The sequence below is a fragment of the Camelus dromedarius genome, chromosome 16 (assembly GCF_036321535.1).
Source record: "Camelus dromedarius isolate mCamDro1 chromosome 16, mCamDro1.pat, whole genome shotgun sequence".
Classification (NCBI taxonomy): domain Eukaryota; kingdom Metazoa; phylum Chordata; class Mammalia; order Artiodactyla; family Camelidae; genus Camelus; species Camelus dromedarius.
Window position 1 is genome coordinate 39661312 of NC_087451.1, and position 25298 is coordinate 39686609.

Here is a 25298-nt window from a genome sequence, read left to right on the forward strand (position 1 = left end):
AAAAGGCCAGCTGAGCTCTCCCACTTCTGCTACTTAAGGGGGTGATGTGTTCTGGTGGGGACGAGAGATGCAGCGCTAGGGCCAGCACCTGTGGGCTGCACTCCTGACCCTCTATCCCTGGAGTTAAAATTGTGTTCCAGGGTGATTCTGGGCAAGCTAGAGATTCAATTTCCCAGACTGGAGTGGAGTAGAGGGCCTGGTGGTTGGAAGGCAGCCAGGATGGTGCGTGATGTCAAGGTTATAGGGAGAATGAGGGAGTGACTGCTGGAATATAGATCATTCCCTGTGTGGAGCATTGGGAGGGTCCCTGAGAGGCAAGGGAGAGAGTCAGCAGGGAAATGGAGGGAAATGTCAGTCTTTCTCCCTAGAAATCCACTCTGGCTCTGCTCCACTTCAATTCCCCCACCATTCCCCCAATGGCCCTCGGAATGACAGAGGTTTGAGACATTTATATTTAATATCTTCAGGTATCATATGCTAACTAGCAAAGTAAATAATTGACATCGGCTGGCCGTCTGCTGCTCTGTGATGGCTGGGAATTATTCACAGGTGCATCAATCACTGGCTGAGGCATCTCTAAAGCCCCAGAAGACTTCCCTCCGGGAGCCCTTCGCACAAATGCGCATGTCTCAGTGATGGCTATGGGAGTCCTCCTGATCATTGACAGGTTTGTATTTTAGAAAGAAAACCAGACAAGAGAGAAGGATGCTCTCCCCACCACCATCATCTCGAGAGAGTCACCCTGGGGGTGGTGCAGAGTGAACGCAAAGCCCGGAGGCAGCACAGCCTCAGGTCATTAGGAAAAGAGGAGGGAAAATCCAGGAGCTGAGTGTCTTTAGAACCCCAGTTCTACGCCTGCAGCTGACCTTGTCATCACTCAGAATTGCTCTTCTGTGAAAACCTTGCCTAACCCATCCCTCTCCAAATCAACCCAAAGTCTGGTTCTTCCCATCTCTCCTACCTGACGTATTTCCTCTGGTCCCACCCCTCCTCCTTGGATTCCTTTCTATCTCCATCCAGCATAGAACCCACGATCCGTCACTTCAGCCCCCTTCTTGTCAGTCCCCCGCACTGTTTTGTCTTTCTCTTGCTCCTGACTCTGTACACTCTTGACTCTGGATTCTCCAACAGCTGCCAAACCCCCCCCTAACCATCCATCCAACTCCTATCCTGGGAATGCCACAAATGCGTGGGCCCTCAGGGCGGCCCGGAATTCTCCCTCTCAACCTGGCAGCTCCCTCTTTCTTTCTCTCAGTGGCTCTTCCAGTTCTCACTGGTTCCCTCAAAGCCCCTGTTACCACCTCCCACCCATTCTCAACAGATGATTTTGCTTCACTTTGCTTCTCACTTTAAAGCTACAATAATAGAAGCGGGCTGGCCAGCAGGAATTTCCTCAGCTTCCTGCACTCCGCCTGTGAATGAATCTGCACCCACACCCATTCTTATCTGCATCCAGCTTAAATGGAAGAGGGTTCCAGGGCATATTTGGAAATGTGCAACAAAGGCAGTTATCAATAGAGAAACAGGGTAGGGAGTGGAGATAGGGGCCTGCAGCTGCACCATCACAAGGAACCCTCTTCCTTTCCAGGGCCAGCTCCTCTAGCCCCCTGGGTCTCTGGGACCCTGTCGCAGCTGTCCTCCCCTGCCCAGCCTCTTCATTCTCTTTTCTTAGCTCTGTTCCTCAGCCCCGGGAGCCTCTGCATCCCTAGCCCCACCTACACCACCTACACTGCTTGTGTCAATGGCCTCAACAACCTTCTAATTTCCATATCCCGAGGTACACTGCTCAGATCTTTTCCAACTTGACCCTTCTGAGGTGTATCTTGCTCCCTCCTTCTCCAATCTCTACTCCTTTGATGACAACATTCTTACTTGGGTTTTTATCACTTTTCTGGTCTTTTGGGTAGGGAGCGTGGAGGAATTAGGATTATTTCTTTTTCTTGTTTTTTTTTTGGGTGGGGTGTAATTAGGTTTATTTATTTTAATGGAGGTACTGGGGATTGAACCCAGGACCTCATACATGCTAGGCAGGCACTCTACCACTGAGCTGTAACCTCCCCGTCTCCCCTGTCGTGCCTGGTTTTTCTTCATAGCCTTCATCCGGCCACCCCTAAAACATTATTTGGGTTCCTCAGGGATTATATGCCTATTCGGTGTCCCGTGGCTCCTGGGTTTAACTTTGTGGAAGCCTATAATGGTCTATCAATTTGTCAGTCTTTCTCTGCTAGATCTGGTGCCAAAAGCCCACCGTTTTTATACTTTTTTTTTTTTTTAAACAGATACTGTCTTCATCTCCATCCCCAGTGCTTAGCACACCACCTGGTACTTACTGAGCTCTCAGTGAATGCTCATTAATGGTGCAGTTTGTGGCACAATGAGTTCCTAACCGTTTTTTTTTTTAGATGTTTAAGTGGATCAACTTTTTGTTTTGGTGTACCTCATAACCATTTCTCCCTCCAAGAGTGCAATACTGGGTCAAAAAATTGAAGTAAAAATCTTGGAGCATTTTGTTTGTTTGTTTAGGTTTCATGAGAAAATAAGGATTTCTTAAAATGTCATAATTGGGAATAATTCAGGTGTACTGGGTCCATGTAGGCTTGAGCTGAAGCCCAGGTTGTGAGAGACTAGGGTGATGGTTGGGGTTAGGGAGTCGGGGAGGGAGGCAGATGACAGAGTAATAACTTGGGTTTGAATTTCTATGACTTCTATCTCTTCTGTAGGTAGAAAAATTTAGTTCAGTTTGCATATACTTACCTATCTATCAGCTATTTGGGGGACAAAGTAAGGAGTCTTGTTTGATATCTGAATTTAGCATCACAATCCTTGGCCTTTGTCATTGGTCACTGTGAGTCATAGACGCCAAGCTCCAAAATCACTCCTTTCATTTGTAACTTCAAAGTACATATAGATTCATAGATATTCTTTATTTGATTTGGTTTTCATGCCAGCCCAAGGAGGCAGAATTTATTATCCCATTTTATAGACGAGCAGTCAGAGGCTCAAAGAGATTTAATCATATGTTTTGTTCAAGGTCAAACAGATGGTAAGTTAGAGCAATGGGACTTAGACTCCAAGGCAGTGCTGCTATATTGTACTGTCTTTTGGCAAAGATCAGTGGTATTTTCTTCTTTTGCCTTTTGAAGTTATCCATTCTGCTTCTGGCAGCAAGGAAGGGCAATCTGGCAGCCACTGGAATGGGCAGTTAGGAGGAGTCTAGTCATAAGGGTCATGAATTCTGGCTCTTTCTTGAGCTAGTCTTGTGATCTTAGACACACTACCAATCCTCTGTGAGCTTCAGATTCTGCATCTGTAAAATGGAGAAAATAAGAACCATACCTACCAAATAGGGTTCTTGTAAGGTTTCAAGGAATACGTGCAAAGATCTTGACATAGTGTCTGGCGCAGAATAACCTCTTAAAGTTAGCAAGTGTTAATATCATTATGTTATTATATGTTCTTTTATTTCTCAAAGCATCCAAATTCCTCACTTTTCAAAAAGAAGGGCTCCTAAGTGTTTGCGCTGGGTCTTATTAGCTTTCTTTGAGGTCATTTTGACACTGCTTTAATGAATCTAATATTTATGTAGGGCTTGGCATGGGCAAAGAGGGTGGGGGGTCCTCTGAGATACACACTGCCAGCTTCCCAGGACCCTTGTGACGGTGCAGCTGTGGGACCTCATCTCCACTCCCTACCCTGTTTCTCTATTGATAACTGCCTTTGTTGAACATTTCCAAATATGCACTGGAACCCTCTCCATTTAAGGCAAGTGTTCCTTTTCCTTTGGGAAGGCCACGGGGAGGCAAATGGTGATCCCAGCCAGTGATGTCTGCAACCCAGAGACTTAATCCTGATGAGGCTGATCAATGTGTGTGCAGAGCTGTTCCTGGCAAACACAGCACTCGTTAGATATCACAGCAAAAACAAAAACAAAACGAAAAATTGAGTTATTCTTCAGAAGCCATTTGCTCCTTATACGAGGGATCTAGGTGGAAGGAGGTGATTTTCAAGTGATGTCTGGGTCAGATGTTTGTCTGGGACACGGAGCTGGGTAGAAGAATGTGTCTGGGAGGGTGGGCAAGGCTTGATGGCATCAGAAGCAAGCTCCAGAAGGGCTAGGCAGCCTCCTGGGATTATGACTGGGCCTGGTGATGGCAATGAGGAAGGGTGTGTTTGCCATTAAGATGTTTATGCATTGTCTCACAAGTCAGAGAACAAGACTGGCTTGTTGCTTCATTCCAGCCCAGTGCTCTTCAAATTCAGTTCTTAGCATGACCCACTCAGGGAACCGTTCTGAGTTTCTCAGTAGGCGACCTCCTGCCCAACTAGCAAGCCTCCCAACCACAGTACTGATTTTGAGGATAAAAACGAGTTTATTTCAATTTCTGGCAGTTGAATTTGAATTTCACTGCAATGATGGACTGGAAATACTTGCCTGAGTGTGGCTCTTGTACCATCTCCCTCAGAATCACCTCGGGGGAGGGGCGTTGAAAAAACGCATACTTTCCCCAATCCCATTCTAGACATAGGACATACTGACATTACAAAAATATCCAAAAAATCCTCCATGATAAGGATGAGGATGTGTTTTTAATGCTAATTTCTGGGATTGGACAGGAACAGATGGGTCTGACGGCCCTCTAAAACCCAAATTTGAGTGAATTGGCCAAGCGGGAGACCCTTGGTTCTTGGAGCCTCAGTTTCTCCTTTCAGGGGCAGGTTCTGTCTCTACTTGTTGCTAGGCTGTAGGAACAGGAAATTAGTAAGTGCAAAGTGCCAGGGCGAGCGCGGTAGCTGGACTGCTAGAGAGGAGAAGCTCTTACTCCTCCCAACCCAGGCTCTTCCAGGTAACCCCTCCGCCGCCCCTCCCTCCAGCCCGTGGGCGGCGGCCCCTTTAACAGACCTGACCAATCGCCCGCCCATTTCCGCGTCCGCTCCTCGGCGCGCAGGTAGGGCCTGGATTGGCCGGGCCTGGCTCGCGGCCTGTTACGCCCCCACCGCCCTCTGGTTGGCGGCGGCGGCCGCGGGCGCGGGGCGGGTCCGCCGGCGGGGCGGGGCGGCCGGTGCCCGGGGGCGGGCGGGCAGCAGGACGGCGGCCCGAGCCCGAGCAGAAAGCGGAGCCGCGGCGGCCGTGGAGCACGGGCGCCGGCGCAGTACAATGAGGCAGCCAGTGGATCCGGGGTGAGCGTGCCCGGAGACAGGCAGGGCGTGGGAGGGAGCGCCCGCCGAGAAGGCCGGGGCTGGGGGCGGTTCAGCTCCGCAGGGTCTGGGGTCTGGCCGGGGGCCGGCGGCCGTTGGCGCGGCTGGGCGCGGGGGTCCGGCCTCCTAGGGCCCCGCCCCACTGTCACGGCCCGGGTGTTGACGGGGACGCCCACCCGCAACGTCCCCGGGCGCACGCTTCTTTGCTTTGGGGCCGTGTGGGGCGGTCTGGGCTTGACCCGGCCGGAGGTGCCCGCTAGCCGTTCCCCCAAGGCTGCGGTCCGCGGGCTCCCGGCTCTGGGCTCGACCCCCGCCGGGGAGGTCTGTCCACACGCAAACTAAGGGAAAACAGCTTGTAATTTTATGAATGGTGCCCCTGGTACCTGCCCCCCCCCGCGCCCACCTCGGGAAATGCTTTGAAGTCGAGAACCGCAGTTACTTTTACGCGGATCTTTCGGAGGTTGTCCGCGCCTCGAGTTGTTTTTCTCCAACTCCTGGAAATCGCAGGTGGCGGTGGCTGGTTTGCATGCTTTAGACCTGAGGCGGCGGCGTCCCGAAAGCCGGAGGTTTGGAAGGTTAACAAGTGACATTGGGCTGAGGCCTAACGCCAGGTGCTCTGCCTGGGAGCGCGAGTGTGACGGTGTAGGCTGTGCTGCTGGCTAGCACACGACTGAAACGGTGGAGCCGGAGATGGACCGAACAGCCGGCTTTACTGGTACCACGCACGCTGACGCGGGAGTTGGTGCAGGGAGTTTTCCCCTTTTGAAAATGGTTTTTGGAAAATTTGGCCCCTCGTTGGGTTGATGGTTACTTAAATCATCGGTTGTTATAGTTACAGAGCATCAAATGTAAGGGCAAAGTCTGTTTCCACCCTCGCTCTTCCTCCAAAGCTGTGAAGTACTTTGTCACTACGTTTTAGTAGACGTTTCACGGGGAGGACAGACTTTTTAGAGTTGGAGGAAGAGCGTGGGCTCTGTGAAGGCAGGGGTGGTGCCATATTCATGTTTGAAGTTGTTGGTCTTGACACCACGGCTGCTCTGCACAAGAATTGAAAAGAACTAGACTTTCAACATGTTTTGGTGATTTTCAAAGGATTTAAAGGCGTCCTTTCAGGAGCCTGATGTACGCTGGAAGGGAAAGGATGAGTGACTTTTATATGGAAACTAATAAGGAAAAACGGAGGGGCAAATAATCGTTGAGCTCTGGGGTAGGGAGTGTTTGCAGAGTCCAGTTTGTGGGTTTAGAGCTCGGTGACGTGGTGAATCTTATCTCTAGGAGGTATTGGAAGAGCAAAAGTGCCTTTTCTATTAGGTCTTACCCACCCGTTAAGTTATTTCAGTATTCTTTCAACTTCTGCAAGTTGGTGGTTGGGCTAAACTTATGGAAAACGAGTAAATCTCCTAAGGTAATGAGCATAGAGTAGGATTGTTGCCATATGGTTTCTTTCTTTTCACAGAGGCCTCTCTGGGAGTATCAAGGAGGGCTTGAAGGAGGGGGTGGTAGGTTGAGGGTGGAGGGCTGTGGGTGAACTCAGCTTGCCTGCACCTTTATCTCCAGGAAAGTTGCTGTGCCTGAGAGGAAGGAGATTAACAGACTGATTCAGATCAGACGACGTGGTCATTGAGATAGCTGCCAAGTAAACCAAGGGACTGGGATGGACGAGCGGGAAGAGAAAGTGCTGGAGTTTGCTGGGCTGAGGGTGCTGGCCTTGTTGGAGGTTTGGAGAGACAGCAGAGTGTCATCACCTGAGAGGCTAGGAGACATAGCAGACACCAAAGGTAGCATTTGTTTATCAGACATTGTGTTTTTAGAATACTTCTGGAAAAGAAGCAGAAGATTATTAGCCTTTTAGGTAGGATAAATGTATAGGGTATTTTGGAGGTTTGGTCAGAATGAAATTACATATAGCTAACAAATACTCAGCTGTGTGCCAGAAACTTTGAGACGTTATGAGTACAATGGAGAGAAAAAACAGGTCAAGAGTTTGTTTCCATATCCATATGATTCGCCTTCCCTCCAAGTCAGAGCTCTCATCTTCTGAGGATTTTCTGAAGCTCTTGAGGCAAGAAAGGGGAGAAATGCACAGAACGTTATTTAATGTAACAACAAAACAAAACAGTGGGGAGATTCTTCCTGCTGTAGATCACTTTTGGTGCGACCCAGAATCTTCAGAGAGTGGTATTTTGTGCCAAGTTTGGTATATCTCATCCTCATGTCTACTGACCAGTGTCTTTTGATGGTGTTCTTTCTTTTTTTCTCTTTCCCATATCAGTTCATTTATTCAGAAGTTTGCAAGTTCATCAGCTGTGCCTGTCCTCCAGGTGCTTCCAGTTCATTTTCTTTGCCTGAGTGTCCCTCAGGGTTGGCTTTCTTCTGTCTGATCCTTATTCTCTCCTGAGTGCCCACCTTGGGAATTGTTGAAATCATGGGGAATGTTTGTTCTTTGACTCTGTTTCAAAGCAGATGGTGGCTAGTACAGAAAAGAGCATTTGTTGAATTCCAGCTCTGCCGTGGGCTGCTTTCTCCGTTTGTAAAAGCCTCTCCTGTCCTTGATCAGTCCTCTGGGAGATAGCTGCTCGTAGCCTCAGTTTACAGGAGAGTAAACTGAGGCTCAGAGCAGTTCAGTTACTACCCAGGGTGATAAGCTGGTTAGACAGTGGAACAAGAATTTCAATCCAGGACTTTCTGATTCTAAATACGCTTTTTCCATTGTACCTCGTTGCTTCTCCCAGAAGAAGAATGGCACTTTATTATGGTCTAGCATAGTGCCTTCTTGGACGCATGAAAGGTCAGGTTCAGAGATATTCAGAGCGTTGCCACAATTAATGTGCTCATGGGGGACCAAGAGTTAGCACCCTGTGTCCTGCCTCTCTGCCAGGTGCATTTTTGGGTAATTCAGGTGGCTTGTTGGGAAATTTGAGTTTACTGCCATGAGAAGGTGACCAGACTTACTAGATCTGTGTCCCAGTGGTTCCATTTACCAGCTCTGTGACCTTGGGCAAATTATTTTCTCTCTGTATCTCAATTTCTTTATCTGTAAAATGGGACATTTCAACAGTGCTAAGACAGTGAAATTTGTCATATCTTAACATTCCTGAAAACAAAAAAAAGTATCCTATAATCTTACAGTTGTAGTTGGCAGTGACTTTCATTTTTGTGCATAAAATAATGGTATGTCTTACAGTTAGTGGGGTCCTAGATCAGACGAACTATGGTAGTACATTCTTTATAGGTAGTTGGGAGAATTACATGAGGTCACTTGTGTGCCAGACACATAGTAGCACCCAGGAACAGCTGATGCTGTCGAATGACAGAATGTACAGTTAACTGGTGGGTGGCCCTGGGGGAAAGCTGGGGAACATCTTGTAAGATTTGCCCCTCAGAGCCCAGGCAGTAATCCATGATCTGTGGGCTGGAGGAACATTTTCCAATTTGCCTGGAGCGCTGTCCTTTGGCTGACTCTTGTCCCCGTGAGAAGCATTAACTTCAGGAGCTAACCAGCCATGGACAGACGGTTCCTTTTGTCTTGCCTATTCATTAAGTTTTTTGTCAACTTTAAATCCCAAGTTAAATATAACTGCCTTAATGAGAAGATTGGAAACCTACGCTAATGTGAATACTCTTACATGTGAATGTTAAAGCACCTCAAGGTTATGTGCAGGATTCCGTGTTTCCTCTTGCTAAACTCCCTGTAATGCATAATTGCATTGTGTGAAGTATCTGTGAGACACCATTAATCAGAGGGGTGCTAGGAGGTCGTGAAGGTACAGAAACCCTTGGGTTTCCAGGTGAGTTAGAGAGAGCACTGGAGTTGGGTTTATCTTGTTATTATGTGTGTCTTGGGCACATCATTTCACTCTGGGCCTTGAGGGTCTCTTTTCCAAAATGAGGACTTGATTTCTTAGTCTCCTCTCCTCAACTCCCGCCAATAGTGCCATAGATTTTGTGAGCTTATGAATCTAAGGATCTGAGAAATTAACTGGTTGAAAGGAAATGACTCCCGAGGTCTCAGTTGGTTGTTTGTGATAGCGCTTTGCAAAATGAAAACAACAGGTAGGTGATAACAGTATGAGTAACCATTGTTCACCGAGAATTGCTGTGTGCCAGGCACTGTTCCTACTTTTAAACCTCACGTTGTCCTATGAGTAGTAGCTATTATTATCAATCTTATTTTAAGATGAGGAAACTGAAGTTCAGAGGAGTTAAGTAACATCCGAGATCACACAGCAAGGACAAAGGCTTATAGCTGGGACCAGAACTCAGGACTTACGTTGCTCTCCAGTGTGGTTTCAGTAGTTGTTTCAGGTGCACTCTGCCTCGTTTTGGAATCCTCTCAAGCCATGCACCCTGGACGTTTTCCCAGTTTAAAAAATGATATTCCTTCTGCTTTGGGGCATACACTCCTAGTCTTTTATTGTGTACTGACCCCTGTTTAAATTCTGAGTTCTCAGCACGACATCTGTTGTATGTTGGGAGAAATTTGTTAAACCTACAGAAGAACCCTTGGGAGTTGCAGAAGACTTAAGTCCTTGAAAGGAAGGTGTTTTCTTTGGTGAATGAAAGCCATAGGCGAGGTCACTGTGAGCGAAGTTGGGACTGTTGAGAGAAGAATCTGACCTTTCAGGAAGGAGGAAGCTGGTGGGATGAGGAGCCGGGGTGGGCTTTGAAACAACTAGGTAACCTTTGTTGGATTTGCCTGGAAGATTGGTTCTAAGGGCTTTCCCCCAAGAAAATGACTAGAACTGGTACACAGGGCACCTCCCTGGCTTATCCTAATGGTTGAGAAGCGAGCAGGGCAAGAGGAGCCCTCTTCAGTCATCAACTTAGTTAGGATTTGAGATTTAAACTCACTCCTTGGATTGCTCCTGCAAATAACCTTTCAGAATTGCAATATGCATTTCCTAAGAGTATCATTTTGTTTTTTGTTACTTGAAGCTGACATAAGCTGGCCTGTTCTCTTTCAGTTTTAAGTCCTTTCTTACACCTGACATTGTTTTTTAAGCAGTGTTTATCAAGATGGTTCTAGTTATCATTTGGGTCTTGCATTTAAAAATCTTTCCACTCGAAGGACTGACTGAACAATGATTATCAGTCATTAAACAAGTATCTGAGCATCTGCTGGAGCCCAGCATTGTGCTTGGCGTGGGAAATCCGACGGGAAGCAAAACAGATGTGTTCCGTGCTGGCACATAGCATATTATGTAGTCTAGACAATAAACAAGTCAACAGACGCGTGCATCGTATACATCAAATTGTGGTAAATGTGAAGTCTCCTTCCTCTGAGGGAAAAGAAAAGGCCTTGAGAAAGAGTAAAGGGAAGGAACCAGCAACTGGGAGTTCTGGGAAGAGCACTTCAAGGGAGGGAGCAACGTGGGGAAAGTGTGGAGGGGCAGAGAGGAGGGAGTGGAGATGAGGAGGGCAGGCAGGCCTGTCACAGAGCAGAGGGCAGGAGCTGGGGCTCAGAGCCAGATGCTGCTTGAGGCGCCTTGGGAATTTCTTAACCTTGGTGCCTCAGTTTCCCGCCTCCAAATGGCTGTCAGGATTGAATGAGTGGGTGTCTGGCACACACTGAGTGCAGTGCCTGGCTTGTACAGGAAGGGTTTGCTGACTCGCAGGCAGCTGTGGGTCAACATTTTCCATCATTCTGTGTGTAGAGTAACCAGAGGGCTGCGGGTGAGACTGAAGTGGCTTATGTGCACGTCCACTAGAGGTGGGGAACTGTCTGGGATGTGCTAACCATCAGGCCTGGCGTGGAGCCTCTGCAGCAGGTGCAGAGCTCACCTTGAAGCAGGGGTGGACTGGAAGCAGTTGTTTCTCTGCTCCTGCCGGCAGTGGTCCGCTTTAGTGTTGGGATGTAGAGTTTTAACCTTTTTTCCAGTAAGACGAGGCAGAGGCCAGTGGCCTCATTACCAGGTGATCAAGCATGACAACCCAGAGTTGCTGTGTGCAGTACCCACCTGTACCCCGTCTCTGAAGAGACTTGGTATGGTGCTTTCTCACAGCCACCTCGGAATCATACAGGAGAAGAACTTCATAAACAAGTCACTGGCTTTGTTGGTTCTTTGGCCTGGTTTGGGATGTTTGATAAATTTCTATGAACCCAGCCATAGCAAAGTTTATAATTACCCTACAGAATATTTGTTAGAACTGATGAAATTTGTATGTAATTGCATCAGTTCTTTTTTTTTTTTTAAATCTATTATTCTGGAAAAAAGTTTACATACATAAAAGTAAAGAATAACATTATGAGCTTCATGTATCTCACTCAGTTTTGGTAATTATCAACGTTTTGCTAATCTTGTTCCAAGATAGTTTCACATTTGAAGTATTATTGTTGGATTTTCTGTCACAGTGTAAATGTATCTTTGGAATATAAAATCATATGGTAGATACAGTCCTAGAGAAAAAAATTCCTGCATGCCTAATTACAGGACTGGTGTTAGAAGTTGAAATTCCAAATCTGAAATGAACATTTCTTGCAAGCCCCTTGCTTAGATGACAGTTAATCTGTGTATCTACTGAGAATGTCAGCTATATTAGGCAATGGGGAGGGTATGTATAAAAAGAGTGAGACAGCCTCTGTCCACAGTGGCTTGTAAAATCATGGTCCCTTTCTGCCCCACAAGGAATCACAACGTTATTTTTAACATTCCTGGCTAAAATATACACAATTGATGAAACTAACTAAAAAGTACTATTTTAGTGTTGTATGTTAATTTAAGTTTAGATTATAGCATTCACTTATAAAATCAAGGAGGACACAGTTTATATGTTGAAAGTCTCTATTTGTTAAACTTTTGTGTATTTTTTTAAGGGGAGATTCAAATGAAACATGCAGAAAACCCTGTAGCAGCACCTCTTTGGAACTCTTTCCAACAGACCCTTCTGTATTGTTGGAAACATGCCATATCTGTGCTCTCAATATGGTAGCCACTAACCACATGTGACTATCAAACACTTACAAGGTGGCTAGTGCAACGGAGAAATGAAGAAGTTTTAATTTTAGTTGATTTTCATTTACGTAGCTCCATTTGGCCACATTGGACATTATAGCTCCAGGGTTTATAAAACCATGCATCTCTATGATAGGATAAAATCTAGCACAAACTAAGTTGGGCAACAAATGAAAAAGCACAATTCACATGTGGTTCCCGAACTCAGTACGCTTTAGAGAAAAAGAGTTTGATTATGTAGAAGGAAGAACTGCCTGGTGGGGTTCATGGTCTTCCTGTAAGAGCAAGGTTTTGGTGGTCAAAGACCTGGAGAAGTTAGATTTCATGCCTTGATGTCTCCCAGGGCTCAGATCTTATGAAGTGAAGAGTGACTCTTGAGTGCAAAGTGCTTTGCTGCTGTTGCGTCGAGGAAGGTCTCTTAAGAGGTAGACTGGAGTCTCTTAAGTGGCTTGTATGAAGGTTTCAGGAGGCAGGGTGACCCCAGCCTTGGGAGTTGCCATCACTGCTGGGGGGTTCAGAGGCTCAGAGGAGAAGTGCCAAGGGCCTGGCCTGGTTACCTTTCTATCCCTAGCACACAGTAGATGTTCAATAAATGTGTTTCAAAAATGGATGACCGTTTAAAAAAATGGGTGACAGTTTTTAAGAATAGAGTTAAGAGCAAATAAGGAGAAGAGCTCTAAATTTGTCTAGAAATTCTGAAAAATAGGTGCCAAGGGAAGTAAGTGTAATACCAGTGAGCTGCAGCGTATACACAGCCAATGTTTTCTGCCGGGGGTAACTGACATTTCTCTTCCCTGCAAATGCAGGCTGGCTCTTATCTAGTCCTTTACCAAGTGCTGTTATTTTCATCTTTTAAACCTCTCTTGAATGTTCGCTTTCTCTCCAGTTTCACTGCTACCACTAGTCCAGAAGACCATCTTTTTGCCTGGAAGACTGCCGCAGCCGCCTCGCTGCTTTCCCCACTGCTCTCCCCACAGCTGCTTCTACTCTTTTCTAATCCATTCACCCCTCCGCAGCCCGAGTGGTCTCTAATTCCTAATATGCTCATGCCACGTCCTTGCTGAAAACCCTACAGAGGCTTCTTGCTACTCCTGGGATAAGACCCACATTCTGAACCTGTTCTGAAAAGTGCTATGTGGTGTATCCTCTCCTGCCTTCTGCTTCATCCTGAGCCCGTGCCCCTCTCCGCCTGGCTTGTCCTATTCCAGACACCTTTCCGTTCCCAGCTTGAAGGGAGCTAGGCCTTTCAGGAACCCAACCACTGTGCTGCTCCCTCTTCAGCAAACAGCTCCGCCCCCTCACCCTACTGCCCTTTCCTCTCATCCTTTCCATCACTTCTCACTGTTATGACATATTCTTTAGGGGACATCTGCTTTTCTTTCTCCAAGAAGCCAGGGACCTTGTCGATTTTGCTCACCATTATATACCCAGTGTCTAGTACAGCATCTGACCCGTTGCACAGGCTTCTGAAATGTTTTTTGGATGAATGAGTGAATGAATGAATGCAAGCACATAGAAACAAGGGAGAACTTGAAGTGTGCTCTTTAAAACTTGGATTTATTGTGAGGGGGATTGAATAAATTTTAGAGTAGAATTACCCGGGAAGGGAAATGGAGTGGGAGGGGTCCATGGGAATCCATTGTTGGAGCTGTCTTACAAAAGAAGCATGTCTGTGCCCTTGACCCAGACTAGAAAGCCATTTGCTCGTCGAGTTGCAAGGGTGGCCCTCTTGTCTGGCTTCCTATCCCAGGCTCAGGAGGCATCGCTGCCACTGCTTACATCAGTATGTTAGTAGCACGGGGCTCCAGTTTGAGACCTCAAGGTTGAAGTCTTCTGTACACAGCCCACAGTAGTAGTGTAGTAGTCTTTCTCTCTTTCTAGAGGATAGGGATTCTGCCCTGTTCATATTTGTCTCTCTTTCCTTCCTCTTAACCACGGCCCTCAATCCCATTGGCACCACTGGACTGTGTTCAGCGGGTGTTGGTTAATAGCCCCTGGCACAACTCAAAAATAATGCCCAGGGGGCCCTAGGGAGGGTTCTTGGCAGCAGTGGGAGGGAATTCTAGCTGTGCCTTGTCAGGAAAGAGACTTTCTGCTGTTGGGAAGAATGGAGGCAGCTGTGTTTAGACCCTGCAGGTGAGGAGACTTGCTCTCTTCCTGAGGCCACCTTCTAGATGAGGGGAGGAGCCTGTTGGTGCTCATCAGAGCCACCTGTCATGGGGGAGGGCCGGATGGGAGAAACCTGTCTCTTCACCGGAAGCTTTGGATTTCTAAATAGGAAGTGGAAGGACTTGAGTCGGAGATGGTGGTTAAATTTCTTCTACAACTTTTGTAATTCTGAAAGAGAAAACTGGTATGGGATGTCACTAGCTGGTTTCCTAGGTAATGTGTTATTTTTGCTTTTGTTTTTGGAAGGAAGGGACCGGTTCCCTAGAGCAGAGCCTCTGATAACCAAAGAGGAGGTATTTCGGGGAAGACCAGAGTGATATGTTTTCTGGGACACTTGCAAGTCTGGTTAGGAAGGCTTTAAGCTTAATGTTAAGGGGACGGAAGAGCAAAGTATCCCGGAAAATTGCAGAGTCAGAGACCACAGAGACCCGTGTGGCTTAGCAGCAGTGTCGCACTGAGATGGTGCCCAGGGCTCTAAGTGGGAGCTGGCCTCAGAGCTGAGAACGCCACTGAAGAAGGGGTGGGAAAACTCATGCCTGAGGGTGAGCAGGTGATGCCTCCATGCACTGGAAACCTTAACAGCGCAGCCAGGTGAGTATGACCTCGTGGTGGGGAGGATCCGTGCAGAGCAATGTAGTCGATATGCCTGGCTCTGAAAGGAAACCCAAGGAGAGATTCGCTGTGTGTGCCCCGGTTGTGGAAGGTTGATGGGAAGTGTTTCAATTATGATGGAAAGAGCGGAGGGCAGGTGATGTCATTGTAGGACTTCGCCTGTCAGACTGAGGGGCAATGATTTTTCCTATAGATTTGAACATGGGTCCCCCTGGCAGGTGTAGTAGACTGAGCAGATGTTTGTATAAGGAAAAGCTGGTTGACGGTGAGGATGGGATAAAGCCATGCAGAGGGCAAGGGGGCCTGTGGCTGCAGCCCAGGAATAAGGAGAGAGCTTGGGTCTAGGCAGGTCGGCTCCACAGTCACTGGGCTGAGTATCTCCCACCTGATTTTGCTGCTTCCTTTGATAAAAATGATGGAACTGCTCTTCACATGAGCTGGAACAGGAGCCATCTTAGTGTCCTCAATGTCCAGGTGCCTGTTAGAAATGACCTCTGGGACAGTAGCCCATGGCAGTGGCTAATTTGATGTGGCCTCTGCTCGGTTTCCCTCCCGCCTCACCTCCACTACAGAATTCAGAGCAGAAACTCCAGTCCCTATGCTGGGAAGACTAGAGGGAGCTGTCCTCAGGGAAGATTGAGCTGCTTTCTCTGGCTAAGTTCACAGGCAAAATCGAACTGGAAAATAAGTCAGAGTAGTAGAAAACCCATGGGAATGGGGCTGCTTTTGTTTTAATTTCCCAGGGTAGGCTCTTGTCTGTGGAGAGATGGTGAGTGGTATTCGATCCTGATGGGGTAGGTTAATAGTAAAGCAGGAACATTAATTTTTTTTTTTTTTGAGGCTAAAACTCCCAGCAGAAATGACTATCGATCATGCTCTGAGCCAGAGGCGAAACTCATTTGGTCAGCCTAGCTTTTGTCTTCAGGCTTGACTGTGATCGAGAGTGGTGTTGGCAGAGGCTTAATAGCCTGAAGTGAGTTTTATTTCATGAGCTCTGATTTGTGGTACAAAAATCTTGTGGAAGGAAAAAACACAATTTGAGTTTCTGAGCTAGGTGAGTTGTTTTGGCAGCAGAGGTAACAAGTACAAGGCCCAGGGTTTTCTGGGATGAATGGTCAAGAGGTCCTTCCAGCTATATGAATTTATAATGCCAGAATGTTAGTCTCAAAAATTTAAGCATGCTTAAAGTATATACATTTTTTGACCTACAGCTTAGAAATCTCCCAGAAATTGCAGGCTTAACAGTACCTAAAACTTCGCTCACTGTGGCCTGATAAGAATTTTAATCATTTTGTGTTATCTGGCAGAGTTGACCTATTAACTTCAATTTCCTTTGCCAGAAATGCTGTCCTGCTCCCCCTGGGCCCCTCCCGCAGCGCTGCAGCGGGGTCCCCGGCCTCTCACCCTCTCGGTGCCAGTGAGCACAGAGCAGCAGGCCCCGCTGATTGGTTAGTGTTGAGTGAGATGGGTGCTCAAGTTAAGGAAAAAAGGTGTATTTTTTGCCACATTTTTCTGTTTTAGGAGTTCTTTTATACAGGTTTCTGAATTGGTATTTCAAGTGGGAACGAGGTTTTTAGTTTCTTGTTTTTGCAATGGTAAGGCGGGGTCAGGTATATGGTTCAGCCCTGTTGGTCCCTTTTCCTGCCTGTTGTTAATAGGGTTACATCGGTATCTCTCAGTGATGTGATGTTGCTACGGGAGCGAGTGGCCCTGCCAGCCAAGCAGGAAGCCTGGAAATTGGCTTCAGAACCCCTCATCCAATCACCACGATGATTTCAAGCCAAATTCTGTAAGGGCTGAGAAAGGGCTTATCAAATAGGTTATCCCCATATTGAGTTAATATTCTTATCCAGTAATCCCTTGAGCACTCAGCAGATGACTCTGCTCAGGAGACAGTGGCTGTGCTTGGGGACTGTCACTGAGCAGGTCCAGACTCTTGCAGTGATAGTTTTCTGTGAATCTCTTAAATGAAGTCCTTGCCTACTTGGGCATTCTTTTTAAGGAAAGCCTTTGAAGAATTTTTTTTTTAATTCTATGTTTCATTGAAGTGTAGACAGTTTATAATGTTAGTTTCAGGTGTACAGCAAATGATTTGGTTATACATGTACATATATATATATTTTTCAGATTCTTTTCCATTACAGCTCATTGAAAGAAATTGAATATAGTTCCTTTTGTATATTGTGCTATATACAGTAGGTCCTTGTTGTTTATCTGTTTTATATACAGTGATGTGTATCTGTTAATCCCAAACTCCTAATCTATCCCTTCCCCTTTTCCCCCCTAGTAACCACGGTTTGTTTTCTATATCCACGAGTCCATTTCTGGTTTGTAAATAAAATTTTTTTTAAAATTCCACATATAAGTGACATCATATAATATTTGTCTTTATCTTTCTTATTTCACTTAATATGATAATCTCTTGGTCCATCCATGTTGCTGCAAATGGCATTATTTCATTCTTTTTTATGGCTGAGTAATATTTCATTGTGTGTGCATACACATACACACACACACCACATCTTCTTTATCCATTTGTCTGTTGATGGACATTTAGGTTGTTTCCATGTCTTGGTTATTGTAAACGGTGCAGCTATAAGTGTTGGGGTGCATGTGTCTTTTCAAATTACACTTTTCTTCAGATATATGCCCAGGAGTGGGATTGCTGATCCATATGGTAAGTCTGCTTTTAGTTTTTTAAGGAACCTCCATACTGTCCTCCATAGTGGCTTCACCAATTTATATTCCCACCAACAGTGTAGGAGGGTTTGCTTTTAAGGAAGGCCTTTAAATAATCTTAAAGCAGGTATTTGAATAACATTAAACATGATAAATTCTTAGTTATAGAATGGTTAGTTAGATTCTCTTCTCCCAGATTAATAGTTTATAAGTCAGTGTGCCAGTTTTTCTTTTTCTTTCTTTCTTTCTTTTTTTTTTTTTTTTTTTTACTTAAGTAAGCACTTAAGTATGTTTTGGAATTTTCATTTGTTTTTCAATTTTTTGGCTATTTATGGAGTATCTAGAAAGTCACCAGCTGTTTTCCCATTAAGGTCTTGGTTCCAGGAGTAAAAATCTTGGTGAAGCTTTGGGAGACACTAGAAGGCTGTCACCTTCCTAGAGCAGGACTTCACCCTACTCTCTCCTGTTTCGCCCAGGCTCCTGAAAGACCATGCACCCACCATCCAAAGGGGTGAGGATCAAAACTCCACCCCTGTTACTCAAAACAATGCACTAAGCTCTTTAAATCAGAGGTCTTCCCCTGGGTCAGGGGAGGGGAGCAATTGAATGTGACATCTCGCGGCTGTTTGTGTGTGTGTGTGGCTTCCGCGGCAGCGACAGCAGTGGGTGGAGTCTTTGATGTTCATCAGGTTAGGTTAAGGAAGACCTCCAGCTTTAAAGTTTCTTTATCTCTTGTCTAAAAAGCTCTCAAGCCAGCTTTTCAGAATGGAGAGACTGATTCAGCAGGGGAAGAACCTAGAACATGGGCTGCAGGTTCCTAGCTTGTGGGAGTCCATGCATGCAAGCCTGGCTTCTCCTGTCAGTCATACTGGGCTATGCCTGGATCCCAGAGGTTCTCTGTCCTCACTGCTGGCCTCTTCCCCCCTCACATCCTTACAATCCCCTTTGTGGGCGAGCATTGGATAAACTTGTCGTCCGAGCCAGGTGTCCTGTGCCATGATATTCCCTCCTTGTTCCTTAGTCAGTTTCTTTTGATCGGTGCCCTGATTGCCCCACTAAGTTCTCACAGCCTCTCTTTTCATTTTTCTTGGATTTATCTCTTTTATACCACCTTCTCTTCTTCCTCCTCCTCCTTTTTTTTCTTAGTGAATTCTAAGTTAATCTGTTCCCTCTCGTAGGTCTGGTAATGCTTGTCTGCAGCCAGAAAGGAGGCCCTAAAGTAGATAGAGGACTGGGAGTCTGGTCGATGGATCCTGCCCTCCCTGGAATGCCAGGCGCCTCAGCTCACCCCTTCCAGCCCGGAAGTCCAGTGGTCTGCTCTTGCAGCTTCTGACTGGCCAGGATCACACATCTGCCATCACTGTCACTGGCTCCCTTCTTTCCTCGTGGACCTCATGTGTGTCCTGTGATGGTGAACTCTGCTCATGAAAGTGTGCTTCTCATGAACATTTTATATTCCTTATTCTACTTTTGCCAGAGGCAGAAAAGACAGAAAATATTGCTTTCAAAAAGAGCATTCTTCCAGGGGCAAGCCAATATATGACAACATGAGTGACAGATGTTCATTATTGTAACAGAACCCTATTAGCAGAAATTTAAATTACAGTCAGAGATGATCATTGTCTACCTTTGGTAATTTAAGTTTATTCTCCTCTCTGACTTTCTCCCTCAGTGCTCTGGGGGATCAGGGATCTGACCTGAAGGGGTTTTAGAGGAAGATCTTCTCTTGCTACTTCTGAGTAGCCCCTTGGCGGCACCTTCAAGTGAAGGTGGGCATGTGATCTGGAAGGCTCTGCTTAGGAAACCAGATCTCCTAATTGATAGAGCCATCCCTTGAGCTAGTAATGCAAGCCGTTGGTAATTACAAAAAACCTACCGTGAAATTCATCTAAAATTAATGAAGAGACAGCACTGTGGATTTTAAATACAGAGGAAGTTATGGCCTTGGCTCTCAGTTACCCAAAGGCAGATTATCTCTTGCCAGTCTTTAAGCCTGGCTTTCCTTTGCTCCCCATTGTGCCTGCGGACTCCCGTCAGTTTACATTTCTCCTCATTCCTCCTCTGACACAGACCCATTTTAAATGGAAAACTACCAAAAAATGCAGTGGATTCCCAAGTCAATTGGGATTATCCACTCCACTTTTCTTTTCTATGAACACTGAGAAGAGGAAGGTCTGGCGTATTTAAAGAAGATAAGACATGTGGAAAACAAAAACTTGGAAGTTGAAAACCAGCCAGATGAATAGAATATGTCTGTTTTTCCTGACTTCATTTTTTTAAAAGGAGCATTGTTCAATACTTCATTCTGTATGTATGTCAGCATGTGAATGTCTCTAGATCAGTGCTCACATAGAGCATGATAGATGGCTGGGGTATTTTGAGGCTAAAATCTTTACTGCTTTGGTGACATGTACTTTATAGGCACCCCTTGATTTAATAGGTGGGATCACGGGTCTGTATGTGCTTTTATGTGACTTGAAAAGGAATTGACTATTCCATTTAAATAGACTTCAATTAGGATAATGGCTTTGAGACATCTCGCAATGGTACATTTTCTAGACTCTTAAGATAGAATTGTCAAATTATAGCAAATAGAGTTAGAAATTATTTTGCAGTTTTCTCAGCAGATTATACTTTCTCCTTCTGTGCATCTAGTAGTCATTCTGGAAACAATAGCTTAAAGTACCTTTTTCTGAAACTGATTATTTTCCAAATGTAATGGTACCTTTTGGTTTAGAAGAAATGGTGGTGGGAGTTTGTAGTCTGGGAGAGCAAGCAGAAAAAAGTCATTTTCAGCCTTTTATTGTACCTTTGGCCACATTTTTGAAGAAGACCAAAAATTGCCATATGTGTGAAAAAATATTGGTAACTGGGTAGACTTGAAATGAGAGTGAGATTTTAGAGTAACAAGGTCACTTTCTTCCCTGGCTTGTAAGAAGCAAAGGTGTGATCACAATGGATCCAGCAGCCGGGGCTGGTGAAGGTGAATATTTCACGCAATCTGTAGGATGTTTAAGTAAATTTATGTGCTGTTTAAATTTCCATGTTAGAAAAAGCTCATAGAGACCAGGGGTTTGTTAAAACAAAAATAAAAACTAAACTATTTTAAATGGGAAGGGGAATGTACATGTGTTAATTCCTATAGGGTGTTGAAAAATTTAAAATATCCAAGACATAGTGTATTGAGGGAGCCAGAGACCAGTGGGAACAGTGACTTAAGGGTTCTGCTTTGATGTAGAAATGCTCAGTTGAAGAAATGTGCCTAGGAGGAAAGTTTCTATGGAGATGTGCCCTGCATTTTGAGTGATGGACTAAAGCATCGAAGACTCAACATTAATTTTGATCTTTCTTTGGAAGCTGGATAAAATAATGTGTTTCTGAGAAAAAAATAGTAAGTTATTATGAAGTGCCACAGCTTTGCAGTGGAAAATGCCAACATGCAAGAGTCCAAAGCAAATTCAGGAATCCACATTCTAAGTGCAGACCTCGCTGACTTGCCGTATTGATTTCAGGGGCTACATGAGCCCCGAGGTCCAGCAGGCTTCGTTGGGCACCCCAGAAATGTGAAGGATCCGCACCCACAAAAGGAGTGTGGCGGCTTGTCCTCCGGTTTGCTAGTATTTCTCCTGGGAAAAAGTGATCCCAAACAGTCTCCAACTAGGTAGAAACCTTGCTCAGCAGAGGCGGCTCTGAGAAACTTTGGCTTCCTGAAATAATGCGGAGGATGAAGTTCTGCCACCCCTTAGAAGAGTGGTTTAACTTCTTTTGGGACATACACCTCTTTGAGCCTCAGAACAGTATGAATTCTCTCCCTGGAAAATCGCACAAATCCACACAGACCAATTTTGCATGTAGACGTAAGAAACCTTGATTTACAGTAAAATGCAAGTTTCCGAAGAGAATTTTAGAAAGGAGTTTGCTGCTGTTACACCATTTTTCACTGGAGGGTCCAGACTCTTGCTTGAAAACGTACCTTGAGGGTGGTTGGCCAGTAAGTTTTAGCAGGGCTGGAACATGTGGCCCGGCCTCATTTTGAGAGAACTGTACCATCCGAGAGTAGTGCTTCTGGAAGGTGCAGCTCCCTACTCCCCGCAGGAGCTGGGGCCCAGGAGTTCCTGTCGGGAGCTTTTTGGAGAAGGGTCTTTTTGTCTAAGGGCAGTTTTATTGAAAAAGCAATTCCAACTCTGCATTTAATCGCCTGGTTGCTTAGGTATGTTTTCCCTCAGAGTGAGAAGACTGATACAGCCTTTGACATAGTGGGATTTTAGAGCCTGAAATTAATTTGTTAGGCAAATTACTTGTTTGTTAACTTTTGAATGATGGCCATTCTGACTGGTGGGAGGTGATACCTCACTGTAGTTTTCATTTGCATTTCTCTTATAATTAGTGATATTGAGCATTTTTTCATGTGCCTATTGGCCATTCATGTGTCTTCATTGGAGAATTGCTTGTTTAGGTTTTCTGCCCGTTTTTGGATTGGGTTGTTTGTTTTTTTCGTATTAAGTTGTATGAGCTGTTTATATATTCTGGAGATTAAGCTCTTGTCAGTCTCATCTTTTGCAAATATTTTCTCTCATTCCATATGTAGGTTGTCTTTGTCTGGTTTATGGTTTCCTTTGCTGTGCAAAAGCTTATAAGTTTAATTAGGTCACATTTGTTTATTTTTGCTTTTATTTCTGTTGCTTGGGTAGATTACCCTAGGAGAACACTGCTGAGATTTATGTTGGATAATGTTTTGCCTATATTTTCTTCTGAGAGGTTTATAGTGTCTTGTCTTGTGTTTAAGTCTTTAAGCCATTTTGAGTTTATTTTTGTGTATGGTGTGAGGGAGTATTCTAACTTCATTGATTTACATGCAACTGCCCAGTTTTCCCAACACCATTTGCTGAAGAGACTGTCTTTACTCTGTTGTATGTCCTTGCCTCCTTGGTCAAAGATTAATTGACCAAAAGTTTGTGGGTTTATTTCTGGGCTCTCTACAAATTCTATTTCTATTTCTATTTCTATTTCTATTTCTATTTCTATTTCTATTTCTATTTCTATTTCTATTTCTATTTCTATTAGTAATAAAGGAGAAATTGCATGCTTTGTTATGGCATAACATGATTTCAGAATTCTCCCATTTGAGAATAGATGTTGTTAAGAAAGTACATCGTGAAAACTGCCCATGTTGGATTTGTGTCCTGCTTTCCGATCCTCTACTGCACTTTCCGGCAGCCCTCCCGTGTGAGACAAGCTGGGAGTGAGGTGTTCCTGAGCAAAGGCAGGCCCTGGAGCCACAGGTCTGAAGTCCTGTTGGTGGCAACAGCTCTTTGATTTCTACTTTTGAACGCTGGTGAATGGTGACTTGCAGAGGAGCCTTTATTTATGCCTTCAAGGTCTAAGAAGACCTCCCTCTCCTGAAGGACCCTTATCTTTGACACAGCATCTGGGTTAGACTTTCAGTTTCCTAAAAGAAATGCATTTCCCAGCAAAAACAACATTATATGAAGTGGTCCTATGGAAGGAAAGAGACCATGCCCACAGTCCTCAGTGAGGAAGGCCTGTGTTCCTGGGAGGGATATTACTGAGTAGAGATGATCTCACTTGCTTGTAGCAGCAGTGTAATAACATGTTACGTTTGGGAGCTAAAACCTGATGCCCAATTTCTAAAAATATATTCAACTGTAAATGATAGATTTATCTTTTGTACTATATGGAATTTTCTGAAAAGGACACAGTTAGGTTACTTAGGTATTACATGCATTGTTTGTTTATTCATTCAACCAGTAAATATTTTTAAGTGCTTGCTCTGAACAAAACTGGGGACATGGCAATGAATGAACTATGTTTCTGCCCACATGGAGCATCTGTTCTGTGGGGCAGGTAACAAGTAAGCAGCCGTATAACATAATGTTCTGAAAAATAAAGAGAATAAGGGGATGGGGAGCCTGTCCTTTCAGAAGAAGGTGGTCAAGAAGGTCTTCCTGAGGAGGAAGCATTTGAACTGAGTCCTGCCATTATTTTTACTGCGAGAAATTTGGGGCAATAACAGTGGTCTTTGAGGCCATGGAATTCAGTGAGGCTCCTGTGCAGAGATTTCCACTGATTAATTTGAAGGACCTTTTGAAGAGTCAGGACTTTGGTGTCAGTGACCTTTTGAGAGGGTGATCCGACCTTAATCTGGTTGGGTGCCCTCTTTCCTTACTGTCAGTTTTCCTGCGGCAAGAATAGGAGGTGAGAGGAAGTTGCTGCTGGCCTCTTGGCCGTGGTTCAAAGCAGACCGAGCATCTCCCTGCTCCCCAGTTGGCTTCAAGCTCTGCTGCTGAAGCTCGCTAGCTTCTCAACGTTTGGGTGCCCAGCAGTCTTTAAAATGCATGAGCCCATTTGTTTATTTTTGCTTTTGTTGCCCTTGGCTGAGGAGACAGATCCAAAAAGATACTGCTAAGACCAATGTCAGAGAGCATACTGCCTCTGTTTTCTTCTAGGAGTTTTATGGTTTCAGGTCTTACATTTAAGTCTTTAATCCATTTTGAATTTATTTTTGTATATGGTATAAGCAAATGATCCAGTTTCATTCTTTTGCATCTAGCTATCCAGATTTCCCAACACCATTTATTGAAGAGGCTTTTTTTTTCTCTATTGTATAGTCTTGCTCCTTTGTTGTTGATTAACTGACCACATAAGTATGGGTTTATTTCTGAGCTTTCTATTCTGTTCCATTGATCTGTGTATCTGTTTTTGTGCCAGTACCATACTGTTTTGATTACTACTGTTTTATAGTATAGTTTGAAATCAGAGAATGTGATACCTCCAGCTTTGTTCTTCCTCAAGATTGCTTTGGTTGTTTGTGGTCTTTTTTGGTTCCTTACAAACTTTAGGATTTTTTTGTTCTAGTTCTGTGAAAAATGCCATTGGTATTTTGAGAGGGATTGCATTGCATTTGTAGATTTTGCACAGTGAAGGAAACCATTAACAAAATGAAAGGGCAGCCTACTGAATGGGAGAAAATATTTGCAAGTGATATATCCGATACAGGGTTAATACCAAAATTATATAAAGAAATCATACAACTTAATATATATATAAAAAAAATTAAAAAATGGGCAGAGTACCTGAATAGACATTTCGCCAAGGAAAACACAGATGGCCAACAGAAACATGAAAAGATGCTCAACATCACTAATCATCAGGGAAATGCAAATCAAAATCACAGTGAAATATCACCTCACACCTGTCAGCATGGCTGATCATCAAAAAGACAGCAAATAACAAGTGTTGGCAAGGATGTGGGAATATGAAACCCTTGTGCCCTGTTGGTGGGAATGGAAATTGTTGCAGCCACTATGGAAAACAGTATGAAGTTTCCTCAAAAAATTAAAAATAGAACTACCATATGATCCAGCAATTTCACTTCTGGGTATTTACCTGAAGAAAATCAAAAACACTAATTTGAAAAAATATATGTGTCCCTGTGTTCATTGCAGCATTATTTATAATAGACAAGGTTTGGAACCAACCTAAAAGTCCATCGATAAATGAATAGATAAAGAAGATGTGGTGTATATATACATTGAATATTACTCAGCCATAGAAAGGAATGGAAATAATGCCATTTGCAGCAACATGGATGGACCTAGAGATGATCATATTAAGTGAAGTAAATCAGACAGAGAAATACAAACATTGTATAATCTCACTTATATGTGA

The 25298-nt window shown here is 44.7% G+C and overlaps 1 protein-coding gene across 5 annotated transcripts in view; it reads left to right on the top strand.

The window, feature by feature from the left end:
- Positions 1 to 5049: 5049 nt before the first annotated feature.
- Positions 5050 to 25298, top strand: part of TEX2 (testis expressed 2) — a 98480-nt gene continuing 78231 nt past the window's right edge. For 3 of the 5 annotated variants that reach the window (XM_064495662.1, XM_064495665.1, XM_064495666.1), the window contains exon 1: positions 5050 to 5178. The gene's annotated coding sequence lies outside the window, so the exon portion shown is untranslated. Of the gene's footprint in view, positions 5179 to 5784; positions 5912 to 14509; positions 14910 to 25298 lie in introns of those variants that run through there. The other 2 variants (XM_064495664.1, XM_064495663.1) reach the window with 2 other exon arrangements.